At 45.5% G+C, this 8,105-nt stretch overlaps 1 protein-coding gene across 1 annotated transcript in view; it reads left to right on the top strand.

Moving 5' to 3' along the window:
• The window catches only part of LOC119426981 (protein kinase C-binding protein NELL1), a gene marked incomplete at its 5' end in the record, with an annotated part of 564,971 nt that overhangs the window by 460,624 nt on the left and 96,242 nt on the right, over positions 1-8,105 (top strand). The gene's annotated exons all lie outside the window — the stretch shown is intronic.

Consider the following 8,105-nt stretch of genomic DNA (forward strand, 5'->3'; position numbering starts at 1 on the left):
CCCCCCCCCCCCCCCCCTCTGCTTGGTTCTCTTTTTGCTGTTTTGAGGGACCTTGTTTTTATCTTTCTGTTCTTCCTTTCATTTTGTTCTGTTTTGCTTCTGTATTTTCTTGTCTTGAGTTTTCTTACATCTTACTTTTTCACTATTATTTTTCTATTTTATATGTTTTATCTTCTCTTGCTATTTAATTTACACATCTACTTTTTTTTTTTCATTTTCCAGATCTCATCTTTTCCATTTTCATCTGTAAACTACCTGTGCAGACAGTTTCCATTTTTCTTTTTTCTGTCAGTTCTTCTCTTTTCCACAATGGTTTATTTATCCCCATCAAGTTACTTCCATCTATTCCTCATCTCTTATCCCATTGTCTGTCAGCTCATGATTATTTCTTTCTCCTTCCCCTTTTTTTGTTCTATTATATATTTTTTATTCTTCTTGATTTTTCTCTACATATCTTGAGGATTTACTAATTCATTCCCTGTTCTTTCATTTATATTTTACTTTTCTTTAGTATCACTTATTATTTAACTTTCAGTCTTGAGGATTGTTTACAGGAGTGAAACCTTCCCTTTACAGTTTGTGTGCATGCATGTACAAGTTTTCTCCAGGTACTCCAATTTCCTCCCATCCATCCATCCATTTTCTTCCGCTTATCCGGGGTCGGGTCGCGGGGGTAGCAGCCTAAGTAGGGAGGCCCAGACTTCCCTCTCCCCAGCCACTTGGGCCAGCTCTTCCGGGGGAATCCCGAGGCGTTCCCAGGCCAGCCGAGAAACATAGTCCCTCCAGCGTGTCCTGGGTCTTCCTCTGGGCCTCCTTCCGGTGGGACGTGTCCGGAACACCTCACCAGGGAGGCATCCAGAAGGCATCCTAAACAGATGCCCAAGCCACCTCAACTGGCTCCTCTCGACGTGGAGAAGCAGCGGCTCTACTCCGAGTCCCTCCTGGATGATCGAGCTTCTCACCCTGTCTCTAAGGGAGAGCCCAGACACCCTGCGGAGAAAACTCATTTCGGCCGCTTGTATCCGAGATCTCATTCTTTCGGTCACAACCCAAAGCTCGTGACCATAGATGAGGGTGGGAACGTAGATCGATCGGTAAATTGAGAGCTTCGCCTTTTGACTCAGCTCTCTCTTCACCACGACAGACCTGTACAGAGCCCGCTTCACTGCAGATGCTGCACCTATCCGCCTATCGATCTCACGCTCCATTTTTCCCTCATTCGTGAACAAGACCCCAAGATACTTGAACTCCTCCACTTGGGATAGGACCTCCTCCCTGACCCGGAGAGGGCACTCTACCCTTTTCCGGCTCAAGACCATGGCCTCGGATTTGGAGGAACTGATCTTCATCCCGGCCGCATCGCATTCGGCTGCGAACCGCTCCAGCGAAAGCTGTAGATCACGATCTGATGAAGCCAATAAGACCACATCATCTGCAAAAAGCAGAGACGCAATCCTAAGGCCACCAAAACGGATCCCCTCAACACCTTGGCTGCGCCTAGAAATTCTGTCCATAAAAGTTATGAACAGAATCGGTGACAAAGGGCAACCTTGGTGGAGTCCAACTCTCACCGGGAACAAGCCAGATTTACTGCCGGCGATGCGGACCAGGCTCTGACACCGGTCATACAGGGACCTAACAGCCCGTATCAAAGGGCCCGGTATCCCATACTCCCAGAGTACCCCCCACAGGGCCCCCACAGGGCCCCCCCGAGGGACGCGGTCGAACGCCTTCTCCAAGTCCACAAAGCACATGTAGACTGGTTGGGCAAACTCCCACGCACCCTCCAGGACCCTGCTGAGAGTGTAGAGCTGGTCCAGTGTTCCACGGCCAGGATGAAAACCGCACTGTTCCTCCTGAATCCGAGGTTCGACTATCCGACGGACCCTCCTCTCCAGAACCCCCGAATAGACCTTACCAGGGAGGCTTAAGAGCGTGATTCCCCTGTAGTTGGAACACACTCTACGGTCCCCCTTTTTGAATAGGGGGACCACCACCCCGGTCTGCCAATCCAGGGGAACTTCCCCCGATGTCCACGCAATATTGCAGAGTCGCGTAAGCCAACACAACCCTACAACATCCAGAGCCTTAAGGAACTCCGGGCGAATCTCATCCACCTCTGGGTCCCTGCCACCGAGGAGCTTTTTAACCACCTCGGTGACCTCAGCACCAGAGATTTGAGGGCCCGACCCAGAGTCCCCAGGCTCCGCTTCCTCGGTGGAAGACGTGCCGGTGGGATTGAGGAGGTCTTCAAAGTATTCCGCCCACCGACCCACAACATCCCGAGTTGAGGTCAGCAGCACACCACTCCCACTATAAACAGTGTTGGTGGCGTACCGCTTTCCCCCCCTGAGACGCCGGATGGTGGACCAGAATCGTCTCGAAGCCGTGCGGAAGTCGTTCTCCATGGCCTCTCCAAACTCCTCCCATGCCCGAGTTTTTTCCTCAGCAACCACCCGAGCCGCATGTCGCTTGGACTGCCGGTACCCATCAGCTGCTTCTGGGGTCCCACAGGCCAAAAAGGCCCGATAGGACTCCTTCTTCAGCCTGACAGCATCCCTCACCGACGGTGTCCACCATCGGGTTCGAGGGTTGCCGCCACGACAGGCACTGACAACCTTGCGGCCGCAGCTCTGGTAAGCCGCCTCGACAATAGAGGCACGAAACATGGTCCACTCAGACTCAATGTCCCCCACCTCCCTCGGAACATGTTCAAAGTTCTCCCGGAGGTGGGAGATTTCCTCCCACAGACCAAAAACATGCATGTTAGACTGATTGGTAACTCTAAATTGTCCCTGGTGCGGGTAAGAGAGTGAATGGTTGTCTCTTTTGTCTCTGTGTCCCTGTGATGGACTGGAGACCTGTCCAGGGTGTCCCCCACCTCTCGCACACTGATTGCTGGATATGAACACCAGTGACACCCATGACCTGAAAAGAAAGAAGCGGGTAAAGAGGATGGATGGATGGATGGATGGATGGATGGATGGATGGATGGATGGATGGATGGATGGATGGATGGATGGAGTATAATATACAGACAGACACAAAAAAAAACACTTGGGAAAACTGAACACAACAAAAGCACATACAAATAAAATAAACAATAAAACCCAAAACACATGAACCTAAAAACAACAGTGGCCATTACAGTGTCATAAATGTAGGTGCCTTTTGCTTTTGTCACATAAAATGGCACAGCTACATCAAAACTCTCTGTATCAAAATGATCAAACTTAATTAGGTTACATGGCTTAATTACCAGGAATAAAATCTGCAGCAGAACTTTTTTTTTTAAATCTAAACCAAATCTTGATTGGCTTTCATCAAAACGTGCTGCATGCTGTCAGCAAGCAAACATGTTGAGCAGCATAAAGAAATCCTGTTTTGCTGCTCTAAGGGAACAGAATGATTGAAAAAGCAATTTGCAAGATATGAAAAATCATGTAGGATGAAATAATTAGTTTGAATAAGATATTGAACTTGTATCTTCTTTCAGCTGCTCCCTTCTTCAGGGGTCACCCCAGTGAACTAACTCGCATGAAGACTTGGCGATTGTTTTTACACTGAATGTCCTTCCTGATGCAACCACAGACCACTGAGCTACCACAGCCCTCTGTGTGGAGCAGAGAGCTGCTATCTAGGGAGTCTGGGGGCAGATGGTGGAGGTTAAGGGCCTTGCTCAAGGGTCCAGAGTGGGCCAAATGAGGGGGGAGAAAGGTGTGTGTGTTTCACCTTTTCCACCCACATTTTGATGTAGTCAGTCCGTGGAATCGAATTGGCGACCTTCCGATCACAGGCTCACATTGTCTAACCTCTGCACCACCACTCCCCCTACATTTCTTCCTTGAACAATTTTAGAAAAAAGAGGGAAGGAAACTATTATGCAAAACAGGTAATTTGCTAAAAACAGCTTTTATATTAATGAGACACAGTGTAGACATCCCATTAATGAGGCTCCTCCCTGTGGACTTTTGCTTAATGCTTAAGGTATAAATTAATGTAATGCAGTGCAAATCGGTCTATCTCGTCATCCAGCATGTTTAACGAAGAAAGCCTCTGGATCCATATCAGTTCCCCTATTCCTGTAATTGACGTACATGGAAGTACAGAGGAATCAGTCTCTATAGTGCTGCATGCTGCCGTCACACATATGGACAATAACAACACATATGCATGTTAGCAGCATGAGCTGGCTACGGGTCACTGGTCACTGCAGCTAGCTGCTGCTAGCCCTTGTGCCTTAGGCCTCCTCTCAGACCCAGGACCCGCCTCCAGCCCACGCTGCTCCCCCAGCTCGGACCTCCTTCAGAAGCGGCACTAACAATAAATCAAGGAAACATGAATTCAGTTTTTCCAATTGTATTAAAGTCAATACAGGAAGTGGTTACAGTTTACAGCGCTGGCCTCTCCGGTAAAATCCAATGCAAGATCAGGAACTGGAAGGGCTGATGTCCCATGTCATTACAGATTTATAGGTCCTAGACTCCTCCTTCGCAGAAGGGAAGCACAACCTGTCATGTGTATGAGGGGGAATGACTAAGTGTGATCTCACCGGATCTTACGTGGTTTGACGTGTAAGGAAAAATGAGACGGTGCTCCAAAAGCCTTTCTATGTGATGTAGCAAGCAAAAGAAAACTAAATTCCTTGAAGGATATTGAATCCCTGGGAGACTCTTTAGAATTGTTGGCCACATTTAACTCAGTCAGAACCGGGTCCATCCATCCATCCATCCATTATCTTTACCCGCTTATTCCATTTTGGGTCACGGGGGTCGCCGGTGCCCATGTCCAGCAATCACTGTGTGAGGGGCGGGGTACACCCTGGATGGGTCGCAAGTCTATCACAGGGACACATAGAGGCAAACGAGACAAACAACCATTCACTTTCTCACTCACACCTAGGGACAATTTAGAGTTACCAATCAGCCTAACAAGCATGTTTTTGGTCTGTGGGAGGAAACCGGAGTACCCGGAGAAAACCCACGCATGCACGGAGAGAACATGCAAGCTCCACCCAGAAAGGCCCCTGGACCGGGGTTTGAACCAAGGACCTGCTCGCTGAGAGGCAGCAGCTCTACCAGTTGCGCCACCATGCTTCCCCAGAACCGGGTCATAATTTCATAATAATCCCGTCTCTGAGCAGATCAAAAAATACTCAGGATATGTGCATGTTAGTACATTATCTAGACTGGTCCTGTTTGTTGATTTCAACTTGGCATCCAATAATGTAAAACCTGTCAAGTTTGTTTCAAAACTTGGAGATCTGAGCATTAACACCTCCCTCTGTCACTAGATCATGCACGTAATCAACAGATCTCAGCATGTTAAGTCAAACCACACTTATTCTGCAACATCACACTAAACACAGGTGAACCACAGGGTGTTGTGCTGAGCCCATTCCTCTACTGCAGGGGTGCCCAAACTTTTTCCCTGAGAGACCAAATTTAAAATCTATCTGAGGACTTGGGCCAAATGCAACAATATAATACATGGAATACAAATACATCTTTAAATAATGTCCATGTATTTATTATACAGTTATTTAACCTTCCATTCTGTATAAAGAACATTACAGAACACAAAATATAACAAATAAGTCATATATTAAGAAATTAAAACAAATACTGAAATTTTAGTGTTTCCGTATAATTATATGTAGTACAAAATGTAAAAAATGCATGTCCAACAGCAACACAACTTAAGAGCAACACTATGAACATAAATAAACAGTCCTGTATATACGGTAGTCAGTGGACCGACTTTTCCATCTAATATTAAAGTCAATGGGTTGAATGACTGAGTGAAAACACATTGATTCTTGAAAGGAAATTTTACTATAGTAACGAGGACTGTTTAGCGGGCCAACTCAAACGGCTTAGCGGGCCAACTTTGGCCTGCGGGCCCCACTTTGGGCACCTCTGCTCTACTGCCTCTTCACCCATGACTACAGGTCTGTGCATGGATCCAAATACATCATGAAGTTTGCTGATGACACCACGGTGATTGGCCTCATCAGCAACAACAATGAGACAGCCTACAGAGATGAAGTACAACACCTGGTCACATGGTTAACTGACAACAATCTGTTCCTTAACACCAACAAAACAAAGAAGCTTATTTCAAAGTTCATGCTCAATAATCCAGTTAAAAAAATGCAACAAAGTTAAGTCAGGTCCTCTGGACTTTTTTTTTTTTTTTGTAGAAATGTTTCAACAATGCAAAACTTTGATGTTTTGAACCACTTTGGCTGCCTCAGAGGGGTCGACAGGGGAGAGGGCGGACTCCGGAAGCCATCTTTTCACCATAAAGCTGGTTGGGTCATTATGTGAGTAAGTCACTTATGGGACGGAGTTTGTTGTGGCTCTTCAAACTGATGAAGTCCTTTGGATGAAGAACGAAACGTTTCAACAAAAACAGAAACCGTCCAGAGGACCTAACTTAACTTTGTTGGAAAGAAGCTTATTGTGGACTTCAGGAGGGTGTAAGGAGGCACTATGTCCTGATCCTATCCACATTAACAGTTTGCCTGTTGAACATGTCTCCAGCTTCCAGTTCTTGGGGACCCACATCCCAGTGGGCCTGTCCTGTGCCACCAACCACACTAGTCTGGTCAAGAAGGCCCGTCAATGCCTCTTCATACTGACACTGAAGAAACACCATTTTTCCACAGCTGTCCTGATGAACTTTCACCACTGTGTGAAAGAGAGTAATGACTGATCAGTAATGTCACTGTATGGTGTGAAAACTTCATTGTCATGGACCGAAAGACACTGCAGTGGGTGGTGAAGGCAGTTCAGTGCATCATAGGGTCTCTACTTTCACTCATTGCAGATGTCTAGAGGAAAGGCTGTCTGCACCAAGCTCGCTCAATTCTCAATAACTCTTTTCTGTCCATAAACTATTTGCCCATTTGCCCTCTGACAGGCACTTCAGGAGCCTCCGGACCAAAACCATCAGACCCAGGAAGAGCTATTTTCCCAGAGTTGTCTTCTTATTGAACTTAGTCACCCGTTAACTCCCCCCAATCTACCTTCTTGATTTTAGACTGTACTAGAGTATTCACATTGTACATACCCATGTTTATAAACTATACTGTACTTATTTCAAGATACACACATCCATACATATGGTATATTTATAACACTTAAATCTTTACATAAGTCTGTGTAGCGCACCAATCTGTATATCATGTGTTTAGCACATTCATATATTATCGACCCTACCCACATAACTCTATAGCATGTTCATAATATAACAATAAAATAATGTATATTCTGCACTACTTGTGCATGGGTAACAAGAAAGTTGAATCTAATCCAACCTAATATGTATATATGTATTAGGGATGCATGGTATTGGATTTTTGGCCAATATCCAATATGTTAAAACTTATTTGGCTGATAACCAATACTGATATTTTATATATTTTCCTTTGTCAGAACATAGCCCTCTTATTTAGGCTTATTTGTTGCACAAATTGTGTAACAGCTGTAAGAGCTGGTGGTGACATATATTCATTAACAGCCATATGATATGCATAGCGCTTTAACTATATAAAATGAAAAGTGTTAAATGTTATATATTAGCATTGATTACCTACGATGCTGTCTCACTTGTGGAGGCTTGTTCTGGGTTCCTAGCTGCAGTGTAGGATCCTCTGCACTCTTGTGCATGAAGGACAGACTTTTTAAGTTCAAAGTTTTTGTGTAGTTATTGTGCCGTAAGACTGATCTTTCTAATGGGGCTAACACGATGTTCAAATGTCTGTGGTAAAACTCACTCAAGCGCTATCTGCTTTTAGTTTCTCAGTGACGTCAGAACTGATGGCTTGTTACCGGGTAAGGTTATGTCAAAAAAATATCTCAGACTGGGGACGATGTAGCGAGGCTCAACATAGTCCATAAATCTACGGAATCCAACTTCCTCACTATCAACAAAAAAAAAAACTTCCACACTGCCGACTTTTGAATTTTCCTCTCCGCCGTGACATCAAGTAGACTCATGTGACATCATCACGTTGTGCTGCCGCTGCAGGCGTCCTTGTCACTGGGTTGTCTTACAAAAACAGTGTATTTTATATCGGTGAGTTATTTTGATGGAATGGC

This window comes from Nematolebias whitei, chromosome 2 (assembly GCF_014905685.2).
Source record: "Nematolebias whitei isolate Nwh7 chromosome 2, NemWhi1, whole genome shotgun sequence".
Taxonomy (NCBI): domain Eukaryota; kingdom Metazoa; phylum Chordata; class Actinopteri; order Cyprinodontiformes; family Rivulidae; genus Nematolebias; species Nematolebias whitei.